The sequence below is a fragment of the Ambystoma mexicanum genome, chromosome 10 (genome assembly GCF_040938575.1).
Source record: "Ambystoma mexicanum isolate Mex_15411 chromosome 10, UKY_AmexF1_1, whole genome shotgun sequence".
NCBI classification, from domain to species: Eukaryota; Metazoa; Chordata; class Amphibia; order Caudata; family Ambystomatidae; genus Ambystoma; species Ambystoma mexicanum.
The window spans coordinates 779,769,803-779,796,208 of NC_090932.1; the positions used below are offsets into that span (position 1 = coordinate 779,769,803).

A 26,406-nucleotide genomic window follows, 5' to 3' on the forward strand; every position below is an offset into this window, starting at 1 on the left:
GTTCCGCCAACTCCCAAAAGATCCAGCCATTCCCACATTCAAACTGATAGACAAATGGGAAATGGACCTGGAAGCACCTAACTCCAAACATCTCCTGCCAAGCAGGTGTATGCTCAAAATCTCCATTGGCAACAAGAGCATAGTCCACAATTGTTGGGTCGTGCGAGACGTCCCTGCCGCCTTTTACTTAGGCAGTGACATTCTCAATCGCTTTGCCATTAGTTTGGACCTAATAAACTTCAAAGCTTGGTCCCGATTAGCGGATAATCCCATCGGCTTTGATGATCCAGAAAAAGCATTTAGGTCAGCTCAATTGCTACCTTATGCAGTTGAAATTCAGATCAAAGAGGAAGTCACCATCCCAGAAAGGACCCGACAATTCTTCCTGGAAGTGAAAGTTAAAAGAGGACAATATTTGCAAAACCCTGATGCTTACATACATCTAAATGCTTCTCTCCAACAGCAAGGGTTAGGGGTAAACCCAACACCATTAGTCAACATAGAACATGACACCATTCCAATAGAGGTGGATAACAGCGACTTAAAGAGTATTACTCTAGCCGCAGGCACCATTATTGGAATGGCGGTTGATGACCGACATTTTTCTTTCGATTTAGGTAATGAACTGTTAGGGCCAATCCCCAAGGACTGCTTTGACAGTGACAGTGATGACAATACAACACCAGACAGGATTTTTACCCGGCATGGGGGAACTTCCTGGTGTACACTTCCTGCCCCTATGGTAAGGAAGATGTGACTTGTGACTTCAGGAGGGGTGAGGTGATTTTCCAGGTCCATGAGGGCTGCCTTTCCCACCTGAAGCCCCCAGTCCAAATCAGCACTCTGACCAGGGACTTCTCCACCCAGCTGGAGGAGGCCGCTGAAATAGCCAAACCAGAAGTCTTTCCAGGCTTCAGGCAGATGGTGGAAGAGAGAGTCAACCTAGCAGATGCCTGTGTGACTCTGGAACAAAAGCAAAAGTTGAAACAAGTTTTCTTGGATTTCCAAGATCTCTTTGCGGTAGACTCGTATGACTGTGGTCGCACCGACATCCACACAACAACAATCCCCACGGACCCTGGTATGACTCCAGTGTTTGTGAAGCAATATCGTTTGCCTCTCGCATCCATGGAGTCCCTTACTGAAATAATTAAGAACCTTGAGTCCCGGGGAATAATCCGTCCAGTCCACAGCACCTTCAATAATCCGGTGCTGGGAATATTGAAGCCAAACGGCCAGTGGAGACTCTGCGCCGACCTCAGGGAGCTCAACAAACGGGTCCATACTTCCAGATGGCCTCTGCCCTACATTGACCAAGGGCTGGCCCAGATTCAGGGGTCACAGGTATTCACTGCAATAGACCTGACCAATGGATACTGGACTGTGCCTGTCAGTAGGGAGGACCAATACAAGCTGGCTTTTACCTTTGGGGGCCAGCAGTATACATGGAGCCGGACTCCCTTCGGATACCTTAACTCCGGTAATGAGTTCAACATTTTCCTACATAAGGCCATGCCCGACCTGGGTGCGAGGGGTAACCTGGCTTATGTAGATGATGTCCTCATCAAAAGTTTATCTGTGGAGGAACACATAGCGGAGATCCTTTATGTTCTGACCCAGTTGAGGGCCGCCGGAGCAAAACTTTCCTTTCAGAAAGCACAGTGGTGTAGAACCCGTGTTAATTTCTTGGGGCATGAGATTACTCCTCAGGGTCTCTGTCCCCAGGAAAAGAAAGTGGAAGCACTTCAGAAACTGAAAGACCCCACAACTCTGCGAGAACTAAGGAGCCTCCTTGGACTGACTAATTACAGCAGAAAGTTCATTGAGGGCTACGCAGAGATCACCAGACCCCTGATTCATCTCCTGAAGGGGGGGTCAAGTGGGAATGGGGTCCAGAACAAGCCGAGGCAGTAAGACAACTCAAAAGAAGCCTCTCACAAGCGCCTTGCCTAGCTTACCCTGTCAGAAACAAGGAGTTCTTCCTGGAGACGGGGTTCTCTAATACGTGCTTGACGGCAGTATTATACCAAAAGCATGACAAGGTCAATAAAGCAATCTCCTATGCGAGCAAAACTTTATCCTCTGTGGAGGAAAAATTCAACGATTGTGAGAAGGCACTCCTGGCAACGGTGTGTGCATTGAAGAATTACCGCCCGTTTATCCAGGGGGAACACATCATAGTGGAGACTCCACACCAGCCTCTGCAATATCTCCAAAGTGACAGAATCCGGGCCGGAAATGTGAGTAATTCCCGAATTACTTCCTGGATTCTGTCAATGCAAGGGTTTCCTGTGGAGGTCAGATATGGCCAAAACAAGAAGAGTCCCCTCGCGCAAGGTCTGGCTGACTTGCATGATTGTGCCAGAGAAAACTGTCTCGAGGACGAAAGTCTAAAAATCAAGGACAACATGGAGGCATACCTTAATTCCCCACACAAAGTCTTTGAAGAGGACAAGTGTGAGGGAATGCCCACTGTCTATGTGGATGGATGCTCTTACCATGTTGACAACGACGGGGAGAAAGAACTGGTGGCCGGCGTAGGGAATGCATGGGTGAATGAGTCCCCAGAACCCTCCGCTGGATACAAAATTGGTCCCCGAAGTAGTCAGGTGGCAGAATTGATGGCTGTGCATCAGGCCATCCTCACTGCTGTCCAGCATCAACTCCACGAACTGGTCATAATCACAGATTCGGATTATGTACGGAACGGGTTCGTGGAGCACCTGGTTAATTGGAAAACCAGAGGCATGTTATGTGCTAACAACAAACCCTTGAAACATGGGAAGTTGATCCAAAACATTGATGATCTGGTCACCTCGAATGAGATGACCATCTATTGGAAAAAGATCAAGGGTCATTCCAAAGTAGAGGGACCAGACAAAACTGGAAATGACTTAGCTGATCAGCTGGCCAAAACCGGGGCCATCCAAGGGGATCTAATTGAGATTGAGTCCCTGTTGGGGGAGATCCAGGTCGCTGCTATCACTAGGTCCCAAACAAATGCTCACAACGACCTTTCAATTGCACAATGGAGTAAGGAGACCCCTGATGCTGATTTAATTACAGCTCAGAAAGGGGATCCAATAATTGGTAAGTTTTACCAACACCTTGAGGACCCTGAGAACTTTCCCCTGACGGATACTGATTACATTGGGAAAGTGGACCTAAGAGTGTTGATGAAATGTCCAAAAATGTTCCGAATCCAAGACGGTTTGCTGGTAAGGAAATCCAAAGCTGGCCACGATCAGTGGGTGGTTCCTACCTCATTCCGAAGCCTGATGTTAAGTCACGCCCATGATGCGGCCACCGCCGGTCATAGGGGGTTTCACACAACATTGGAAATCTTAAGAGAGGTTGCATACTGGCCACACATGGGGCAGGACCTTGACCAATACTTGAAGGGGTGTCTTGTGTGTGCACAATTTCAGCCATCATCCCTCACGCACCGTGCGCCTCTCCAAAAGAGGGGGATGACACTGCCATGGTCAGATTTACAAATCGACTTTGTAGGCCCCGTGATTCGCTCTGCTAGGGGGAATAAGTACATGTTGACTGTGACATGCTTGTTTACCAAGTGGGTGGAATGTCTCCCAGCCCCAAATTGCAAGGCAGAAACTGCAGCTGCCCTGATGATTAACCACATCTTTTCCCGTTTCGGTCTCCCTCAAAGGATTGAGTCAGACAGGGGTAGCCACTTCACCAGTGAAGTAATGACAAAGATGTGGGAGATACTGGGGGTCAAAAGGAAGTTGCATATTGCTTACAGGCCAGCTTCTTCTGGAGCAGTGGAACGCTACAACCGGACAATTGTGAGCATCTTAAAGAAGTTTGTGGCAGATTCTGGGCCAAGTTGGGATATCCGATTACCTCTGGTCCTAATGGCCATCAGATCTACCCCTTCATCTGCAACCAAAATGTCACCATTTGAGTTGATGACTGGGCGCAAGATGGTGCTTCCGCAGCATTTGCTCTATAGGACCCAAGAGCAGACACTGATAAATGCCTCCACTACTCATGAGTATGTGGAGAATTTAAGGAAACACCTCCAACATGCTTTTGCTTACGCTCAGCGGAATCTAGAAAGATCGGCTGATAGCATGAAGACCCACTATGACCTGAAGACTTCCAGGAAGGAATATCAGGTGGGGGACCGGGTCTATCTATACAACTTCCAAAGAAACCAGGCAAAACAGCGGAAATTCTTGCCTACATGGAAGGGACCCTTTGAGATCATCGACAAGATCTCCCCTGTGGCCTACAAGATCCGCATCCCCAAAGGCGGTTTGGCAGAGGGGGAAGACAAGTGGGTCCACATAAACCAGTTGAAATGTTGCCATCCCAGGCACACTCTGCAACAACTGGAGGAATCCTCTGGAATCCTAGCGGGTACTGTCTCAGACTAATTCAGTTCCAACCATAAAACATACCACATCTAGTCTCTAAAATATTGTGATTTGCATGAAACTGTCTCTTAGTTATACTGTTTTTTTTTTCAAAATAAGAATGTAATGTTTTGTTATGATGAAATGCATATGCTGCCCCACTATCTCAACAGTGGTGGAAAAATGTCTATGAATAGGTATTGCCGCTCTTCCTTTGTCGTCCTAGGAGAAAGAAAACCTGGAGACGGGACAAGGAGGACGATCCGGAGACCGGGAGCAGAGACGCAATGGGCCCGGGGTACCGCCCAATATTCCCATCAGGACCGGCGAGGAGAACCGATCGACCAGTACCGGATGGAGGAAAAGATGCTGAACTGTGCCATCTATTGGAAGAAGATGAGGAAACATCCCAGGTCTTGCGAGTCCCATTAGTGAAATAGAATGGCCATCGCAAGAGGTGGGCTTGTGGGATGTTTTTACCCATGCATCCGAGCCCTACCTCAAAACTGTGCAGTACTGACATAGAAAACATCATGATGGCCAGAGCTTCCCAGAAAATGCACAGGGAAATGCATGAAGAATAGGCTGCCACTCATTTTTGCCGATGTTATGGGCACAGAAGGACACTGCCTAAAACCACCATTGGACTACCCACACAGTAGTCTGAAACCATTGGGAATGGCAATGCCGATTGCCAAAAGCAAACCCATAACTGTTGGGAATTCATTTTCTTAAATCCCAAAAAGGGGTGCAGTACCAGTACTCACCACTATCCAAAAGCCGGCATTTTAAAACAACACCAGATTTTACTTTTTTGTAGAAAACTGAATAAATGAACCCAAAACATGCCAAAGAAAGACTAACTGAGAGGTGGATACAATGTAAAGTTATATTCTGAAGTGACTTGAAGGTTTATAACAAGACTGGCTGAGCTGTGGATTTCAGCAGTTTAAGTAAATTTGGACTGAAAGACACTAAAAATCTAAATGTTTAAAAGAAATGAGTGACCTACTTTGAGTGTCACATAGGTTGCAATTGTTTAAATGTCATAGTTTTAAACTTAGAATCAGCATTCTAGCTGCATATGTAAACATTGTCTTGACTTAAACTGGGTAACAAAAAGTGACATTTTATCTGAAACCTGGCTTAAGGAACTGAATTCTGCCCACCAGCTACCCCCGACAGGAGATGAAACTTGAGTCACAGCTGTGTTCCCAGGCCTATCTGCCTTTTGCTGGCCACACTAAGGATATGCCATCTCTCTGATAATTGAATTAAGGGGAGCCCCCACAGAATACAGGAGCTCTGAACAAAGCCCTGTCCTGACTCAGGCAAATGTTTTATTGGCGGGAGTCGTAAATGGAGCTTCCTCCTGGAAGGACAGGGGAGGGGCACTGCCTGTGAGAGCAAGCTGGCTTGGCAGAACTGGAAAAACCAGAAATTCAACCTTGTGCTGGGGGGAAACCACACCCCTTTGGGGCCAGAACATAACTCTAAAAAGATGAATAACTCATAGTACGGACTTGTGAAAATTATTTAAATGACACCATAATTCTTGTGATTTTTCTGCCCACATTTTAAGACGTGTTAGGACCCGGTGGTATGTTCAGGGGGGTTTTAGCGGAAAAGAGGATATTACTCAAAATGTGTGCATGTGAAAAATCTGACACTTCATCAACTAATGTCCATACTCCTTGCGCACATGTGTGTAAATTTGGGTTAATGTCCGATATTGCGAAACCAGTTAAAAAGTGAAATATGTGCCATTTCTGAATGCAAGCCCCCAGGAAGAGCAGAGTTTGAACAGGGGATACCTCCTGTGATATGTGAGGGGTGCATGTAATTTTAAACAAATGTGTACCTGTGCAAATATGTTTTTTGAGCAAATATAGATTGTGTGTAAAGTTGACAGGGGTGGGTTCTCTGTATCATAAACAGACCTCATCATGATGACACTTCATTTCATTCCCCCAATCAAGTGGAAGCGGATGAAGTGGCCAATGACAAGTGGAGAGGGGTAGAGCCTAGTGATGCTGCACACACACCCATTTTAAAAACAGATAAAAGCAGACAGACAGGACAGATAGGGACCTTCAAATCCATTTGCAGCTGGAAGCTCTGCCGGAAAATCCATACTTTACCTCCATCAACCTCCAGAGAGCCAACATAGAGACTTCAAATCTATCAAATTTCCAGAACCAGAGAGAGAGCAGAGCTGACCCAGATCACTGTTAGCAGAACCAGAGACGCAGACCAGACCAGACCAGAGTCCAGTCTAAAACCTGACCAGATCCGTGGCGAGGCCCATTCTGATTCAAAAATATAGTGTGAGTACCTAGCAAAACTGTGCAGAACCAATCTCTTAGTTAAAATAATATAATTCAAGATATTTTAATCTAAGTAGAACTGCCTCCTAACTGTCACCTGTCATTTGTAAAGCTGTCACCTGTCATTTTCTAGTTGCAAGCTGCACTTGTCTTTTTGAACTTTAAAATTTCAAATCTGAAAAACGACCTTTATTTAATCGCTCATATCTCCGTAACCGTTTGTGCTAGAGACTTGCAGTAACTTTCCTCAGAAAGCTTAGAATCGTGGCTTTCCTACGAACCTAGATCCGCATTCCTACCCCTGATACTTTTGCCGCAATCGCGGAAAACGCACCCGTGAATTTTACCGCGATTTGCAAATTTCTTCACGTGTAAAAATCTGCTGCTGCTTGCCTTTCATTTGCCAGAAATTCGTTTAACCTGCTAATCATCCCTGAATCATTGCAAGAGTGAGCCTGGGCTAATATTAACTTGATACCACTCACCCTGAACTCCTAGAGGGAATTAAAAGCATTTTAGCATATTTTTCACTTCATTGCCAGCACATATAAAAGCATTTTGGGCCTGTGTTTCCAACTTCTGTAGTCTAAGCTTGCTGGGGTGAACTGAATCACATTTGATTGCATTTCTGAGAACTGTGTGCCTTCCTTCCATTTCCTTGCATTGCATAAAAGGGGGGGGGGGGTGAATTGTCCAAGAAAGTGATTACATTGTCTTTTGCTGAAATCCTATCAAGTTATTTTCTGTACTGCATTTCATTCCACATTGCATTCATTTGAAACCATAAAAGTATTGTTGCTATCTTATCCATCCTATAACCACTCATAATTGATTATAAAGAAGTGTGCTAGTGCCAGACCATCCATTATTGATTACTGATCAGATTAAGTGTGATATCCAATTATTAATTATAAAGCGTGATATATATATCTATTGTTTAAATTCTCAAATAAACCTTTTAACTTGCAAAACAGAACTACTTCTTGGCTCAGTGGGGTCAGGGTTATTCAAAGAGAGGGGTGTTATATAGAGGTAGTCATCCAGAACGCATGAACTGGACATAAAGATATATCAATAAGGGTTTCCATTCAGTATCCCAGACTAGGCATTGACTTAGCTGTAGTGTTGAATTGAATCCTCTTACAACATAGTCTTCTGTCCATCTGATGACCTTCCTGAATATCTTCTCTCTGATTTGTAAGACCCTTGTCTTGATGCTTTGCACATGGACTTAAAGTTATTTTCTTCCCCACAAGCATCACACTGATGGCCCATGGCTGGACACGTACTGTCATGAGGGAAATCGTAGCCACACTTATAGCATCCCTGGGGATCCTTCTTGCATGCTTTGTCTGTTGCCTGTATTTGACACAGAGAGGGCCGCGGATGCGTGAGAGATTGTGACCTTGCCCATGGATTCGGCCTGTCTGTCGATGGCCATGTCAGCCCTTGTCAACATGAGAATTTCCTCTAAGGATCTCTTCTTCTGAAGTAGCTTCTTGCGAAATTCTGGGGACTCGCAGCCAGCAATTACTTGGGACCAGAGGGGCTAGTCAGTGGAGTAATTGTCGAAATCACTATATTTCACACACTCACTCATCCTCATGACAAATAAAACCAAGGTTTCACCCTTGTCCTGAGTGGTCATGTGGAAAACATGCCTCCCGTAGTCAATGTTTCGATGTGGGGTGAAGTACGCGTTCAACGCATCTATGACATCTGTGTAGAAGACAGTGGTCTGTGGTGGCAACTCATAAACCATGTGGTGTAATGTAGGCCCCAACATGTGCATCAGGAAACATCTCAGTCTTTGTTGGTCTCGTACTCCCAGGGCGTCTACATATATGTAAAAGTCCATCAACCATCTGGCCCACTTGGGACCCAGACTGCTTGTGTTGGTGATTTCATAGGGCGGTACTCCTTGCAGCTGAACACTCTCCTGCTGCCGTTCATGATGGGTGGGCGTAATGGGCGAGAAAATGGAGGGGGTGGCTGACGCGGATGCAGAGGGCTCCTCTGCCGACATTTTCTGGGCAGTTGCTCACCTGGTACTGGGTTGAGCCACACTGGAAACAGCCACTTTCACTTTGCATGGCTGGGTGGAGAGGCTACCTTGTGCTGATGTCCTTTGCAGTACAACAGGGCTCATCCACCTTGATGTGATGAGTTTAGATACACATAGGCACATCATTATGTATTTTCTGCCCATTCACTGCTAGTGTCTGCTGGGGTGGTGTCATGCCTTGTAGCCTGCTCTGAGGCCTGTCTGATTGAGCACAAGCCTTTGCAACCTGCAGTGCGCTCCCGGGCCAAGCGAGACGCTCCTTGCACCGGATATGTGACAAATGAGGAGAACGCACACACCGGGGTGCTGGTAGGCAGTCAAACAATACTCATGTGTGACCGTGTTATCCACGCGGCGAAGCGCAGCAGAGGACGCTCTCCTCTTTATAGATGCGAATGAGTGTGCAGGAGCGGGCACGTACCTGTTGTTACCATCGTCGCCAGTGGTGTTTTTTAAAGGCGGCCCACTCCAGGACTTACAGCCTCAACACGCCCATTAATAAAGAGGCAGCAGGCGCCGTATGTCGCACGTCTTATGTATTCATGGCATACACATTAACTGAACTCTGGCAGGAAACATTGATGGCATGCTTCCTGCCCAAAAATGGTTGAACATGGAAAGGGGTGTCCGGAGCCCCTGACGACTAGACCGTTACATGTTCTAGAGGTTAAAGTAGTGGGATGAGCTGGTGGATGTGAACTGGGAAAAAGAACAAATGATAAGGAATTAGTGTATGAATTGCTGGCCAGGTCTTGGACTAGACTGACTCCTTCTGCACTCAGGCTTTCCCACGCGAGTGGCTTCAGAAAGCAAGTGGAGGTTAAGTTGAACCATGTGAATCAGTGACTGAATGAGAGCCTTTCCTACCTCAAGGCGTACCTGGCAGAGTTTCACTTTGGAAGGCTCGAAAATCATTTCCGTCCTTGGGCCGCCTAAATAAGCAGAGGTTTCCTTTTGCATGAGTGAAAAAATGAGGACACAGTCTAAAACCATGCAGAATTCAAGAACGTGGCACCTCAACACTTATATCTACATACTTTTTAACACCAAAGCTTGCAAGTATTTCGATGGATGAAATTCCCTTATGAAGGTGGATCGCCATACATAATTCAAAGGTTCCTTTGGTATAGACCGAATTCTAACTCAATACAAAAAAAAAAAGACAAATATTAATTCAGACCAACGGGGAGCTTACAGTCGTTGTGTAAAGATACACACTGCATCCCAAGTAAGATGTTTCAAGCATTAAAGGGTCAGGTCAAAAGATTAACTTCAAAACATAAAATGGCAACTGCCCTCTTCCACACTATCACTTGCTTTCCTTTTTTCCCAGTTAGTCAAAGAAAACAAACAAGAAGAGACAGCAGAACCAGAGAGAGAGAGAACCACGCATGTCAACTGGGGAAGGACCCAAGCTATGTTAACCTTGGCGGAGACGGAAACCCGAAAGCCTGCAAGTTTCAAACTTGCTTAACTTTCCAATACAGTACGCCAGAGCTACAGCAAAGCACGAGAGAATGGAAGGGCAGGAGCCCAGTAGATGGCTCACGGACGGGAATCCAAGGTGGACAGCAGGTCCAGGCAACATCACCAATGCCACTGGCACGAGAAGGCTGCAGGGTGTACAGTCACACACCCGAGGAGCGTGACACTTTAAAAAGACAGGAAACCGCAAGGAGAGCAAGGCCCAGGGTCGGACTGGTACTAGAAATAAGCCGTGGCAGCCAGAAAAAAGTGGCCCACATTCATGAAATCCAGCCGTTTCCGACGTTTGGAAGTATACTACTTGTGCTGCTTTCAAACCCTTGTGAGCAGTGCTGGTGAAAACAGTCTGGGACCCCTGTTACTGAGCTGCATGTGCAGCCCATGGTGCAGAAGGATGGTAGCATGCAAAGCCCTAGAAAATCAGCATGCCAGTTTGCTCATGGCCACCATCGGTTCAGAAAAGGCCGCAGAAAAATCTCTCTCCACAGAAACTGAACAGATAAAGCAGACAGCAGCACTACACACTTCTCTCATTGACGGGGGCAAGCTCAAGCATTAGCAGTAGAAGCTTCCATGCCACACAATAGGTAGAGCACAGGAAGCAGCATTCCCTCCAACATTACAAATAGAAGATACAGTGGCAATGTAAACTTCATTCCCACCTTTGATCCAGCACACGCAACAACAGCGCAGGTTCTCACCCACAGAAAAGGTAGAGCAAGTGTCCCACATACAACAGAGACAGTGTGGATAACAGCAGTGCAAGCGTCCCTCCCGCAACAGGTCCAGCACAGGCAACAACAGTGCAAACATGGGATTCATAGATTAGGTATACAGCACTGCAAGCAGGAGGGCAAGAATGTCTCCTATATGACATCTACACTAGAGGCAGCATCATGGCAGGGTGTTCAACCATGTAGAGTTGTGGCACGTGTGCAGTGCAAGCTTCAATTACACCACATATCAGAGGCAATTCTGCATGGGACACTTGAAGGGATTTGAGCAAGCCACCACTTTTTATCACATTTCCTTATGTTATGTGTGTCACAATAAAAATATTCCCTTAAGTCTCATGTGAAAAATGATGGAAAGCTTCTACTTAAGGGCCTCATTGTAGGTTTGGTAGTATTCTGGTGGTAAATATGCTGGAATAACACCAAACAGATTTACCGTAAGTGCCACTTGGTGTGGCAGAATTAATGCTGGATCACAAGTGGTAGTATGGTGGTGTCAGTCCCCTTTTATGGAGTCCACAGGACTCCATGAGGATTTTGGTGGAATTACCACCAGGAGTAATTCCACCAGCGGTAATTCTGCTGGTTTTGCTGATTTTTGTCAGTAAGGCAGTGGAATTAACTCCAGCATTTTGCTGGAGGTTTTTCCTCCACCTCACCACTAAACCAATAGTTTGGCCATGCGGTAATATGGCAGTTACAGAGTTTCCTTGTTTTACTGCTGTTTTTTAGCGCACCGCCGTACTTGTAATGAGGCCCAAACTCTTTTGTCTCTCAGTTGGATTCTTCTGCTGATGCTTCAATGTTAATAGCAGCCATACCTCTTCTCTTCAGGTTCGAAGCCAAACACTTAAGGACTGCTGCATCCTGCGTGAAGATGAGTTGTGTCCTGTCCCCTCTTATCCTTCCAAGCACGCCTGTGACATGCAAGTGCTAACATGGGTGTAATTTTAGGGGGGACAGGGGTGTTTGTCCCCCCCGACTTTCATGGCACACTATTTTGTCCCCATTCATTTAGCTGGGTAACCTTTTGTTCAGATGTCATGTCCCCCCCAACATTTTCAGTAAAGTTACTCCACTGAGTGCTAACATCCAATCACGATTTCCATTAAAGTGTATGCATGCGAAAAGCACAGTTATTGCTAACAATGAAGTGTTTTACAGAAGTAATTGCCAGGCTGCACTTGGCACGGGTTATCATCTGCGTCCAACCTACCGACAGCCCTTTTCGACAGAGGTCAAGTCAACATAACCCACAATTTTGTGTGGTTGGGGCACTAAAGCCCATATTCCCCACTGGTCATTGCTTGCCTTTACAGGAAAGTGGCTAGTTCATAAAAATGTCTCAGGTATTGATTCAATCAACGCAATCCTGTTGAAGTACAGTGATATGACACATGCATGTGTACGGACACCTGCATACTCAAACAAATGCGCACACACTCACATACGGCAGTAGTTACAGTAGGTATTGACAGGAGGAAACCAATGACGTGTCTACAAAATGGCAATTCGTCCTTCCAATTCAGCTAACAAAACTATTTATTTATTGAAACTAAAACACTAAACATTTACGTGTTAGGAGGAAAATGCAAATCAACCTAAGAGTTTCAGAATTTCCACTTTCTGCTGCTAAAACCACTCTGCATAAAGGCAAACTCACAACCTTTTACAATTTTACCTCTTTAGTATAAAAATTTCCCCATAAAATCCATCTGGCGTTATTAAATCCAGCTGAGCTCCACAGCAAATTATGACGAATCCCAAGGTATTGTCACTGTTTTAGATGTGAAGCACCCCCTCCTCATGAGGCCAGGGTGGTGCGGCCGCTACCCCATGATCCCCCTGGAGGATGGTGCTCGGCGGAAGGATCTCAGGGGGGACGACGACCCCATTGAGGACAGTGGCATCAGAGGGAGAACACAGTATCCCACTTAACACTCCCACATTTACACAAACCACTTCTCTGCACCCTTCATGCAGTACCACAATGTACTATTGTCATGTTGCTCCAGTAAAATCCACTGAAGAAAAGGACAATCACATAGAAGCTAATGACAGTACTGTGCCGAGGAAGAGGGGGCGAGCAATGAAGATTACCCGCAGGAACAACGGCATGCGTTCTAGTCCTTGTTTTACTGTAATTGGTTACCTGTCATTGCAAATCCAGCGGGAAGGGACGGATGGCATCCTGGATCCCAGCTCAGGATCGACCAAGCATTTTGGAAGCCGATGGAGCGCAGAGAGGCAGACCCGCAGGTTACCGACCACGCAAGAGGCGGAGCAGGGATGATGAAACTTACCTGCCAGTTACTGGGGCTGCACCAGCGACACTGACCCAAAGGCAACTTGCTGCACCGGCACGTGAAAGACTGCAGAAGAGAAGCCAGGCCGACGCCTGGGAGACCCGCGAACAACTTGAGTGACGAGGCCAAGTCCCAACAGGTACATTGGTGGCCAGTTGGAAGGTTAAGAAAAGCCAAAAGGCATAGGGAACCCAACCCAAGGGAAGACAGGAATACTTACCAGGGCAGAGGGTCCCGGAAGAGAGGGTCTGAGACTCGGTGCAGACAACCATACCCGCACAGGAATAGGGGAAAGTATGAATTTTGTAAATGTGAACAACATTCGTAGACCGTGGCAGGAGAGTGAACCAGAGCTATGGAGTGAATACAGAGTGAGGAGAGATACCATTATAATCAATCAAGTGAAGGGGATCTCGGACCTGTGGAGTAAAGGCAATCCACAACTTTTAACAAGGGGCAGCACTATCCCTACAGAAATCAGTGACAAGCACACACCCTGGCAAGGGAGTAAAGCAGGGCTGTGAAACAGAGAGAGGTTGGAGTAAAGAAACACTGAGAGTGAATATTTGAAAGAGATTGAGAACCCAGATTGGGTAAGGGTTCCCCAAACAATATTGCAGGGGTAATAAGAACTTTGTGTGGGACGGGGGCATCAAAAGACCTTCACAGGAGAGTGAACCAACGCTCTGGCTAAAGAACCTGGTATGGTCAAAAGGTCTGGGACCCACAACACGTGTACAGCTTGGGAAAAAAAGTCATGGTGTTTTACCTTGTCGCAGTCCTGGGAAGCAGATCTACTAATAAAAAATCAAGCTGGTGGAGTACGAGAAAGACTGGGGAGAAAGAGAAATTAACTCTAAGCCTTGTGGAACTTTTTTTTAACCTTTTTGGCACCCTTACTGCACTTTCACTTGGAACCTTTGTGTTGAACATAAAATTGGGCTGCAGGTCGGCATTCACAAAGACATTTACCCTTTCACCTTTTCCTAAGTTTAGCATATGAGGGATAGGAATAGGTTTTGGACACAGGACGGTGGGTTATAATTTGGGCATCCTGACACTGACAGTATCCTTAGTTCGCTTTGGTAAGGCAGGGAAACCCCTAATAGAGATAGGGCTAGTTAGGGTTTTCTGCAACCCCTTTTATTTCGTCTTGAAGAAACGTTTTATCAATCAGTATGCCACCTTTGTGTCTGTCCCTTACTCTCAGGCCCTCACAAAATATGAATCTTAACTTTACCAGGGCCATAACACTCTCAGGGGCCTAGAATGTACGCACCTGCTGCGAGGAGTTCTACCTCACGGACTCTGACTTCATGAAAGGGCTCAGGTTTTCAGCATGCTCCTGGGCAGGCTGCTGATGCTGCCTGCTGAGCAGGATAAAGAATGGGGACGCTGAGATTACAATTTTAACAAGTTGGGCCCACCACAGACACAGTGAGAGTCGCGAGAGCGCAGAGCTCTGTACTCAGACTGTGCTGCAGCCTGGGGAAACAAAGTGTTACAATTGTAATAAGGAGGGCCCCCCAGCACAAGCACTGTGACAGACGAGAGAGGGCACAGCACTGCAGCTCTGGCTCTGCTGCAGGGAGTCGGAGAAAACGAAGTTGAACTTCTTTTTTAGACACACGCTAAAGTGTGTGTGTTCAACACACTTTAATTTTCACCCCAAAGGTATAGTTTGTAAACCCAGCGCACACCAACATATGGCCAAATTGCCAATGGGCCAGTCCACCCCTGGCAATGCTGCTGAAGAAAAGGTGTTGGCGGTCTGTGAACTGAAAAAGTGTGTCGCAGGAACAAGGCCCCGGAAGTCATTCTCCTCCCGCAATGAAAGTAACAAGGAGAACGGGAGAACGGGAGGCCTGGGAGGACCCAAGGGGTTCATTATAATGTACAGTTAACTCATCCCAGTATAAAGTCTGAAACAGAGTTACATTTTAAACAAATGTAGTAAAAGTGTTGTGAAAACAGAGGCCCAAAAACAGTACAGCCCTCTAACTGGTATTTGCCAATAAAGAGACAAAACAGAGTGGACGGTGGAATGCCAAATGCAAGGTAACTCAGCTTTATTTGAAGTATGCAAAAGCTGGGGAGAAAACAAGATCTGTCAATCTCGGATTGTTCAGAGTCTGTTTCAAAGGACCCCTCCTCCTCCTCACCTGAACTGGAGGAACTTGGTGTAGGCAACTTCTTTCCTCCTCGGATTCTGTAGTCCTTTTTTTATGTAGGAATGGTGTACCTCGAAAGGAAGCCACAGTGACCCGAGGTAATGCTAGCAGGCATGTGACCTCGCTTCCGGTATATCCTGAATAGGGGAAAAGGCATCCTTAGGCATAAAAAAAACCTTGTAGTTGAAGGTCCGAGTTCCAGGAAGAGATCCAGTGAGATTCCAAGCTGGATGGTGAATGCCAAAGGGTTCTAGGAATTCATAGGTGATTCTACTACGGACTCCCCACAGGGCGAACAGGCACAGATCCGGAGAACCACCAGAGTTTGAGGGGGGGAGAGAGGAAGAGCGAATCTGTGCAGCCAAGGTGGCCGTGTAAAGGAACACACAATACAGGGCCGAGAGGACAAGCAGAAAAGTAAGGCACTCCAGCGAGAGAGAAAAGAGCTGGACCACCGGGTAGCACTGCAGTGCAAGGGGAGGAGAGAGAAAGGCAGCAACAGGAGAGAAAGAGAGACCGCCGAGGTGGAGGAAGAGAAGGGGAAGCCGAGGGATGGCAGAGAGCGAACCAGAGTACCGCAAGAAAGCAGCGAGAGGAGAGAAGCAAAGAAAAGGTAACATGAAAGCAAGCAGGAAAACTGGCAGAAAGCTGAAAGAGGAAAACTTAGCATGCAGGCAACCAAAGAGGAAAAACTACCTGGGTTGCAACGCTCCGACCGCTGGGAGGGATGGGAATATGAACCTTCCAGCGGCGGTCATATTGGAAGATGACTAGAACTCTAACAGAAATGCGGAAAAGCCATAATGGACCAATCAATGGAGGTGGGTTCTCCAATGATTCTACAAGTGTCAGTTACCCAGGCGTGTGACAAGATCAACAGCCAAGCTCTCTCTCAAATTCTTCATTGTTTGAACAGAAAACACAGTTTATATAATACAAATGAGTCATTCTGATGTCATCATGATCCCCGAGTTATGGAAAAGTATCTCTACTGCTCATTGGTTCTCATTGCTAAGCTACACTATTATCTATATGTATCACCCTACTGATTGGGTAACTCTCCATCTAAGGTCCCACCCATAAAACATCCCATAAAATGTATGACCTCATCATACTTGAATACTATTGGTAAGTTCTAAATTACTTCTGAGGTGAAAAGGACATATGCCTATCGGTTAACATGCGGTCACACTCTACGTGAACTGGCGGCATGGTGTCATGTATATGTAGATGGGAGGAGAGGACAAGCATATCGGGCCCTTGTTCTTAATTAAATAAGAAAGCCCATGTTATCCCAGCCATGTCATTTCCAAGTTTAGAAGAGTTTTGTCCTTGCCAACATTTAAGTTTTCCGATCCTCCCTGTCTTGCAACAGTAATCGCGCCATTCTGTTCTTGACACATTATGAATAACAATTGTTATGAGTCATGCCGCTTCCACCATGTTAAGATTTCGTCGCAGCACTTTTTTTGTCTTTTTAGCTGCACTTGCTTCTTTATCTCGCCTAGCCGATTGCTGAGACATTAATCTGTCCGCCACTAGGACATTTTCCTGAGATGCTCCATTCGTCCCATGGACTTCAAATAGTCTGCTGTGTTGCCATAACTGATTTATCTTAATGGTTGAATGCTCGCTGCCCAGACACTGGTATCTTGTTCCGTTATGTAAACCTCCCCTCTGGCGTCCTGGCTTTGAACATTCCTTTGAGGCAGCTATGTCCAGCCAATTGCAGCATTTTTCCTGAATTAAATGTATTTGTTTCAAAAAGCGTGCTTAGCTGTGAGGCCTTCTTAAAGCTACAGACTTTATTCTTTGCTGTGTTTGTGCAGTTTAAAATGGCAACTGCTCGTGACGTTTTTATTCTCTGCAGGACATTTTTGCTTTGCTATCTACCGATTTCCTGGTGCATGCATGTCACATTATTTCTCTTCCTGTGGGTAGCAGCATCCTTCTCTACCTACAATGTTCTGCCCTACATGTGCAGGGAGTCCCTATCTTGTGTACACACCTTCCTGTCACCTAATATATTCTATTTTAAACAAACTAATTGTGCAAGCTAATGCCTTATTTGATCCCTACTTCTTTTTGACAGCTGCATTTCCCAGAGATTCGAAGTGCAGTTTCAAATGTTTCCTTTCTTATCTTATAATTTAGTTTCTTCTGAGGAAGGAAGGGGGGGCAGAGCTTGAACATGCTCTCTAGTCAACAACTGCCCTACTACAGTGCCCCCTCTGGTCAAGTAATCGACCACTCTTTCTTTTTCTCTCATCATATTATAGCTATCCTTGGGCAGCCACACTTTGATGGTCCCCCACAAGTTACCTCCTTGGGCTGCATATTCTGCTGTACTGCATGTCATAAGCCAGCAATCCCCATTCGCGTCACATTTCATCCAGTGCTCATTGGAATTATGGGTAGCTTTTCAGCATGTAAACAATGCCCTAGGTTGTCTAGCTGGCTGACCCAATGGGTACATGGGACAGTAAACTTTGTGATCAGTTTGAGTGTAGTGATGTACAATGTCACCCACATTAACCATTACTGTCATTTGGAGTGCCTTCTTGCCAGTCTTTTTACATTGACTTATTGCTATTCTCAAGATGCAAAAAGCCATTAGGACCAGTACCAAAATTGGCAACAGAAATTTGAATGCATCTGTCAGCCATGTAGGCATCCAGGAGAATAGATAACTGAACCAGCTATCGTCCTCAATGTCCTCCACTTCCTCCTCCATTTTATCGCGCAGCTCTTTCAAGCATTATATGGCCTCTGTAAAGGTCCCATTCTCCTCATCATGTGCAGGTCATATGTAGAGCAACCTGGCCTTATCTTTGCGCAAACTCCTCCCTCCATGGCTGTGAGGAGGTCCAGAACATACCTATTTTGTAGGTTCATCAATCTGGCCACTCTTAACTCCTCCTTAATTGCATTGAAGCCGTTTATTGTGGCATTAATAGTTTGTAACAGTTCCCACCTAGTCATCTGGATCCAGTGTGCATTTGCTTCTGCTTGCAGGCCAGGCATTAGAAAGGATGTGAAGAATGTTGTTTTTTTACCGAATAATGTATGACTCTCTGGGATTTCATCGAATGCAGCTTTGGCCTCCTTGGAAAAATAGTTCGTTATTTTTGTGTGTGTTAGGAATAGGGATCTTTTCTTCCTGTTGTGTGCCATTGAAGGAAAAGTTCCAATGTCAACCTCACTTTGTGATATTACCAATGCTGGTGCATTTAGTCGCACTATTGTACATATGCCACCCCAGTTGGGTGAAAGCTGCATATAAGCTCTTGTACCGCAGGCCCAGTAACGGTCCATTAGTACAGCTGTGCCAACTTTCATACCTGGTAAATGCATAGTGCGTTTGCACCCTTCATTGTTACCAAGCTTTACTGAACCATTATTTCTAAAGCATAACATCAGTGCTTGTAGTTTGATTATGGGTAGTGGTCCTGCTTAATCTTCCACCCATGTTAAAAATTTGGCAGCTTGTTTACATTCCTCATGGCACACTGTGTCTGCGTTTTTTATCACTTCTATTGGCGCAGTCCATACTGCCTCTGGTTTGCATCTCATTATTCCATCAACCCATCCTCCCGAGGAATATACTTTCCCTTATATTTCCAATTGTGTTCTGTCGGCACAATAAGGTATCAAATTAAACTGGGCATCTGTGACACCTTAATATTTGGTGATCCACTATTTCGACATCTCCCCTATTTGGACCTGATAGTATGTACTTGAGCACCTTACTTTTCATTCTTATATTCTCCATTATGTGTGGCTTTTTTACATAGTTGTCTACATATGGGAATTCGGATCCTGTGAGATACTTCATCATGGCCGATTGTCCCTGAAATTGTCCTCTTGTCTGGCATACTGCGCGATGTACTATGTAGTGTGCTCTGGGCTCTGGTACTTCGTGAGGTATAAATACTTGAGAGGCTGTCATGGCATAGGGGATAAGCGAGCAAACAAAGCAGCTTTCCCTTTATCTCTCTCTCCCCACCTTCTCCATTGACCTATATCATGAGTTTCGTTCAATATTTTTGGAATTGTCAAAATACCTTTTCATGTAATATTCATCATCCGCAATACTTCTACTAGCCTTCATTTCTCCACAACTGGGCAGAATACAATTTCCTGCTCTAACTGGAAATCTACTTGTTTTTTAACTTCTTCACTAACATTATGCCATAGGGACAAATTTATCTTATCATAATCAGTCTAATGCAGTGTGAGATAAAATAAGAAATAAAAACAACAAAAGAGAAAGGAAAACAGAAGTACTGCAATAGCCATAATGTCAGTTGTTTGCAGATGTGTCCTGCGGCATATTGATAGGGGTATTATAAAGAGCTCAGGAACAAAAGGATATGAAAACATATGTACAGTTTACTTAGTACCGGGCAATAGTAGGTTATTATTTTTCAATGGTGAGTGAGGCAAGCTGTATATACCCTTTCCAAAGCATTTGCAACCAATGATAATGAAAATAATGAAAGATTTGATGGATTTTCTTTTTCAAACGACTTTCACTATCGTGTGGTTCATTGATAAAGAACATAAAAATATAAAAATAATGCTGATAAAAAAACATAAAAATATAGAAATGTGGGAGATAAAAAATAGTCCCAATAAAAATGCAAAGATAGAAAAGTAGAGAAAATAGTCTGTTATAGATGTATGCTCTTGTGAAAAATAGTCCTTAACACTCTGCTGGTGGTATATTCAAAAAGTCCTCTGCATCAACTCCTTTCTTATTGTTCCAGCGTCAATGTTCCTCAAGTGGTGCAACCTAATTTATATTTCTTGCATTCTCAAGTTCCTTTTTCTCGTCAATTTGTTTTTCAGCACGCACTTGGGCTCTGGTCCTGGGTCTGTTTTCGTTCTCTTCTCCCTCAGGATCCTGGTAGCTGGGCAGGGAGGCAGCATTGTATCGACTTATGTTGGATATGTTGACCCACAGAAAAAAGTTGACAACTACAATAGTATTCAATTCCATTTTTTGTTTTTTTCTGTGCCTTTAGTGATACCTTCCTGCCTTTCCTGTCAACAAATGAAAGAGAGGTATTTAGCCATGGATATCAAATAGTCATGGAACTCATTTCCTAACACAGTCGCAGTGCTTTGGGCATCTATATGCACACGTGTGAGCAGTGTAATGGGCGCCTGCATCATGCGACCTGTCACCAACTCGTGAGGAGTCAGGTGATCGTCTGAGCCTTGCTGATTGCGCAGGGCAAATGGAGCCAGCGGAAGGCAATACAGCCAGTCCTTATGCAGCGTATCACGCAATCTTGCTTATCTTGCTAACCTGTGATGCCCGAGAGTTTTGTGTGCTTTATAAATGTAAAATAAATAGATAAATAAATACATCTCCACAATCCTTCCTGAGATTTTTTCACTATGTATACAGCCGTGTTACAAGGAGATTCTGATGGCACTATCACTCCCTGCTTCATGAGCGCATTTATTGTTTCATAAATACCCTCATCTTCTTCTTTGGACATTGGTACTGTTTCACTCAAGGTAAAATTGCCCCTTTTTAAAATGTTATTTTTACTGCTTTAATCCCTTTTAACAACCCCACATCATATGGACTGGTTGTTCATAGTGTGCCGGGTAACCCTTGCCAAATCTTCTTCCATAAATGATGGCACTTTTTTAGCTAGCATTATTTGTTGTGTCACCTCGGTATACTCTATTCTCAATTGACATGGATACTTATCTGAAACAAAAACTCATCATCAGAGTCACTGTAGTCAAACAACTCATCATCTGTCAACTGGGTCAGTCTGTGTGGTGCGTCAAGTGCTATTACAGTGCACCAACTCACCCCTTCCTCATCAGTGCCATGTAAAATCACTCTATCCTCCCTCACTACAGCCATCCCTCGCTCAATTGTAACTTTTAGTTACATCTGTAGGTATCTGTGTTCTGAATAAAAGTATGTGGGTAGTCTCAATAGCTGTCCCATAATAAGGGGAAGCCATGCTAACATTACTTGTACTCCATAGAAAAATCTTTCAGGATCCACTGGTACTCCCCTATGTACTTTCTTCCCATGAAAGGCTTGTATGTATTCCTTTGCTGTCTGGAAATGTATGCCTGGTGTAGAGCATATTGAGCTAAAGACTCTGGGTAAGTCCCTCGTAACCAGGACTAATGTCTGGCAGAGGGACTCCCAGGACCCCCCTTGTTAAATCTGCATATTTAAGTAACTTTGGGTCTCACCCTAAGTTACTAGGGGAATCCAGACGTGGACCCCTTGCTCACTATTCTTAGAGAGGCACAGATCCACCCTACTGATGAGGTCCAACCAGACCGAAACACGTGTCTGGGGTTTCTGTTGGTACTCTTGTTCAGAGGAGAATTGCCTCGCATTTCGGTGCTGGACTGCCCCAGGGCAGGACAAAGACTGATATGTTTGGGATATTTCTTCTCTGTGAAAGATAGTGAGCTAAAGACTCTGGGTAAGTCCCTCGTAACCAGGACTAATGTCTGGCAGAGGGACTCCCAGGACCCCCCTTGTTAAAAAAGTAGAGCATATTATGCCATCCTCTGTAACTGATATTGTCATACTGAGTTTGGCCATAAGATATCTTCCCCAATATGTTAATTGGTGTCTTCCTGGAATACAGGAATGGGATAGCTACCGTCTGCTCTCCTACTGTCACAGGCAAGCTGTCAGTGAAAGGAACTGTATTTGTAGCCGCAGAAAAGCCTTCAGTGTCCATGAATATTCCTGACAAAAATCTGGCCATTCTGACACAGGATTTTGTTTCCCCAAGTGTCAACTAATAATGAAAGAGTCTGGTCACCTATAGATACCTCCAACCTCGGTTCCTGTTCAGGGTCTGTGGTTACTGATAGGATAGGGCACATCAAGCTATTCTGTTGGCTGTCCTATTGGGAATACATGTTCAGTCCCGTCCCTGTAAAAGTGTTCCCCCCAACTGCTGTCATTCCTCCTATCCGGGGTGTCTGTGGCAAAATGTTTGTATCCCACTGTGTCACTGCTTGCTGTGATTGCGCTGCATTCTGTGGCTGTTGTGTCAACATCTGCTGTGGTTGTTGTGGCTGTATCTGTGGCCCTTGTGGTTGCTGCACCTGCTGTGCTTGTGTCTGATCTGGTGAATATTGTGTTGGTAAGGTATGGTATGGTATGGTGTTGTTTATCTATAAAGCGCCTATACACAGGCAAGTGTTTCAAAGTGCTCAAGGAGAGTGGGAACATGGGGGAAAAACAACAGTCACTCAGAGCCCTTGAAATTCTGAGATGATAATAGTCTGCACAGGCAGAATAAGTGAATACATTTAACAGTTTGAGATACAGCAAATGGGCCTGCCGGCGATTCTGCAGTTTTACAAGTGCAATTAAGGGGTGAAGACAAGGGAGAACAGACAGGCGATCTTCAGGCACTGTGCGTACGGATCGTGCAAGTGCACAGCCGTTCTGGGGGGGTCCAAGTGCAACCGGTCAGTGGAGACTGGGGTAAGTGCAAAAAGAGCCACTCTCTTGGGTTAATTCTCAAGTGCAGTGAGAGTGGGTGGGGTGTAGGGCCCTGAGGCAAGTGCGAGAGAGGACTGGCGGGGGTGCCTGGGGCATGTGGGACTCTGAGGTACACCAGGTGGCCAGTCAGCAAGCTGTAAGGAAGAAGAGGTAGAGAGGGAAAGAGCAGATAACTAGGTTAGCAGGGTAGAGGAGGGAGAAAGAAGCGGAGAAGAGAAGGTCTTGAGGAGTTTCCGGAACTTAAGAAGATCAGGCTCAAGACGGAGGGAGGCACCTGCTGAGGATAAGGATCTCCCTCCAAATCTCTGCTTGGAGAACCATCTCACTCGCAGAAGGTTGGAGGTAGATGAGTGGAGGGCTAGTGAGGGACAGTATTTAGGTAGGCAGCGTTGCAGGCAGACAGGTCCCTGGCCCCAGAAAGCCTTGAGGATAATGCAGAGGACCTTGAACTTGATCCGTGCAGCCACAGGGAGCCAGTGAAGGGATTTCAGCGCTGGAGAGATGCGGTCCCTGGGCTTGAGGCCAAGGATAAGTCTTGCAGTTCTGTTCTGGATGAGTTGCATAGGGCGCAGGGCAGTAGAAGGGGGGTTGAGGAAGAGGCTGTTGCAATAGTCCAGCCTAGAGACACTGAGCCGCTGAGGGAAAGTGAGAAAAGGTAGAGTACCTCTGAGGAGGTGTAGCTGGTAGTTATATTTTTTGGAGATGTCCGAAATGTGAGAGGAGAGAGTGGAGTCAAAGATGACCCCAAGGTTTCTAGCCTCACAAGTGGGTGCGGGTGCAGGGCCAAGGGAGGCCGGCCAGAGTGAAAGTGGGAAAGCGGGTGCAGGAGTGCCAATGTAAACTATCTCAGTCTTACTGGCATTGAGGCATAGGTCGTTTGCACCACACCATGACTGAATAGTGGACAGACAGTCAGATATGAGAGAGTCATATGTTCTAGTCATGATAACCATAGTCTTGCTGCGGTGCACCATATGGTGTGGGATATGCCATTCCCCCCTCTTGGCCCATACTGCATTTCACCTTGCTGCATTGCTCCTCTACGTCTACACACTCATGAAATGTGTCCTACTTTCCCACATGTCCAACATACTGCTCCAGTGCCCCCAGGTCCTATGAAGCGGGGCTGTCCCCCACCAAACCATCCTTGTGGTGCTCCAAATCCTCTCCCTCTGTGAACAAATCATCTTCCTCGTCTGGGGTAAAAACTACTCTCCCCTCTTCCTGCAAAATAACCACCCATGCCCTGCTGTGGCATGACAGCTCCCTGCCCATTATTCCCGTCTCCTATATATATCAATACCGCTCCTCCTAGCGCCATTTTGGATAATTTCTTCTGCACCAATTTTGCCTCTTCCTTCTACCTTTGCTCTATTTATTTGTGTACCTTTCTCGTGCTTTAACCTACAGTGATGGACAATAGTCAATTGTATCTCTGGCTATGGTCTCATTTCAATACCCACAATCTTTTTTAACTGACTCTGTACTTCTTCAGGTAAGCCCTGACACAAAATATGATAAAACAGTGATATATTTTTATCCCAGTGGTCTTTAGTTTCCAAGCGCCAACATTCTTTAATGTCTTGAATATAGGCAGCGGGGTCCTCAGTAGGCCCCATCTTCCTAGTCATTATGTGTAACGCTCACCTGGCTCCCACGGAGGCGCTGGTCTGGTCTGGGTTGCTGTGGCCTCTTCAAGCGTGATGCGCAGAATTCGGACCACCGATTGAACAGGACCCCCAAATCTTGCTTGTCTGGCCCGTAGGAATATCCTTCTGCAGATGAGAAAGGGGATTAACTGTCTGCTGAATAGTGTGCTTGCTCCCCCCTTTCCCCCTTCGTTCTTCTCTGACTTCCTCCAAAACCCCCGGTTTAAGCTCACCTTATGGTTTGGAAGGATGAACTCTCCATCCTGCTTCTGGTGCAGGGGCGCGCGTTCGTCCAGTTACTTCACTGGTTTTCAGAATGGCGCTGGCAAATCCACTTGACTTTTCTGAGCGATACGCCGTAAGTATGAAGATGCAAAAGTTCAAGTGTGAGCCTCCTTTTATGTTGTTTTTCCTAACCTGTGATCTGTCCTTTATTTCAGGTGCAGAACAAAGGCGATGCGTTGAGGGGTTAAATTGCCAGTGGTAAAATCAGGTGAGTTAGTGATGAGGGCGACCCCTCTAAATGTCTTTATAATTCCCCAGTAATGTCTTTTGTCCTTTCCCCATAGGGGCCGGGGTGCGGTACCTGCCAAAGATGCGGCGCCGACCCGAGATGTGGAATGGTTCACCAAGAAAAGCCGGTAAGTAAAATGGCTGAAAAATCGGCTTTCCTCTTGTGTTCTCTTGCTCACCTTTTGTCTCTTCTTCTCTCCCCTAGGTGCAGAGATTTGGCGACCGGTGCTGAGAGCCGTGATGGAGCCGGGCGGCGTCTCGGGAACAGGTGAGTGAAGCGCGACGCTGCAGCGAGCAACGCAGTGCTTTTAAATGGAAGTCTTCCTTCAGGAATGCTGGCGTGAAGATTCCGGATGCAGGTAAGAAGGTTGAATAAATTCTTGGTTTTCACCTTTCTCTTCTCTTCTTTCCTTACAGGTGTTCCAGGTTCGAGGCGGGCTTGGCTGGAGTCCAGGTGCAGGAGCAGAAACGGTGAGCGTTCAGCTGCTGGGATGCAGAACAACGCGAAGCACGTGTGGCTGTCCGGGCGTGGCTTAAATAGCCTTGGAAGAAGTTCCAGGTGAGTATTCTTCCACAGCCCCACCCAAGTAACAAAATAGTTCCTTCAGAAAAATAGTCCCTCCTAAGCCTCATTTGGCTTGGTTCTTCATGCAGCATGGTCTGCATCAGGTGAGTGTGCAGCATGGTCTGCTTCAGGTAAGTGCACCAAACACTTCCCCTTATGAGCCTGGCGCCTATGGCGCCAGGACTGATGTCCAACATGAGCCTGGCACCAACGGCGCCAGGACAGAGTCCAAAGAGCCCCTATAAAGGGCCGCTGGGCTTTTATCCGGGGGCGTGATGCCTGCTCCCGGGGGAGCTGGGCCTGGCCTGGTGCTCCGGGGGTAGGCATCATGACATTATGGCACTCATGTCACATTGGTCTGGAAATAGCACCCTCAGTGCCTTCCATACATTAGCTCTACAATTATTGAATGGTGACCCGTCATAGTTAGTGGTGTTATGTTCTGTCACTGCAAAATAGCCTGCTCTCTTCCACATGTCCTCTGCCTGGTCACACAATATGGATGCAGATACACTTTTCATGTCACCTATATCTAATGCTATCCAGCTGTCTCTCGCTCTAGCTTGTAGATCAACCTACCTGGCCCTGCTGTGAGTGATGGCAGCTTATCCATCACGTTACTTTTGTCTGTCTGATTCCATGGAGTATAGTGCGGCTGCCCTAATCCCTTGTGGAGCAGTGGGAATTGTGTTATCC

At 46.0% G+C, this 26,406-nt stretch overlaps 1 protein-coding gene and 1 long non-coding RNA gene across 2 annotated transcripts in view; one reads left to right on the plus strand and one right to left on the minus strand.

The window, feature by feature from the left end:
- The window catches only part of LEKR1 (leucine, glutamate and lysine rich 1), a 1,355,278-nt gene that overhangs the window by 348,390 nt on the left and 980,482 nt on the right, over positions 1 to 26,406 (plus strand). The window lies entirely within an intron of this gene.
- On the minus strand, positions 19,843 to 24,842 carry LOC138491740 (uncharacterized). Its single transcript, XR_011276078.1, has 2 exons — positions 24,631 to 24,842; positions 19,843 to 20,516 (listed from the first exon to the last, which is right to left on the minus strand). It is a non-coding gene; the product is annotated as an uncharacterized lncRNA (long non-coding RNA).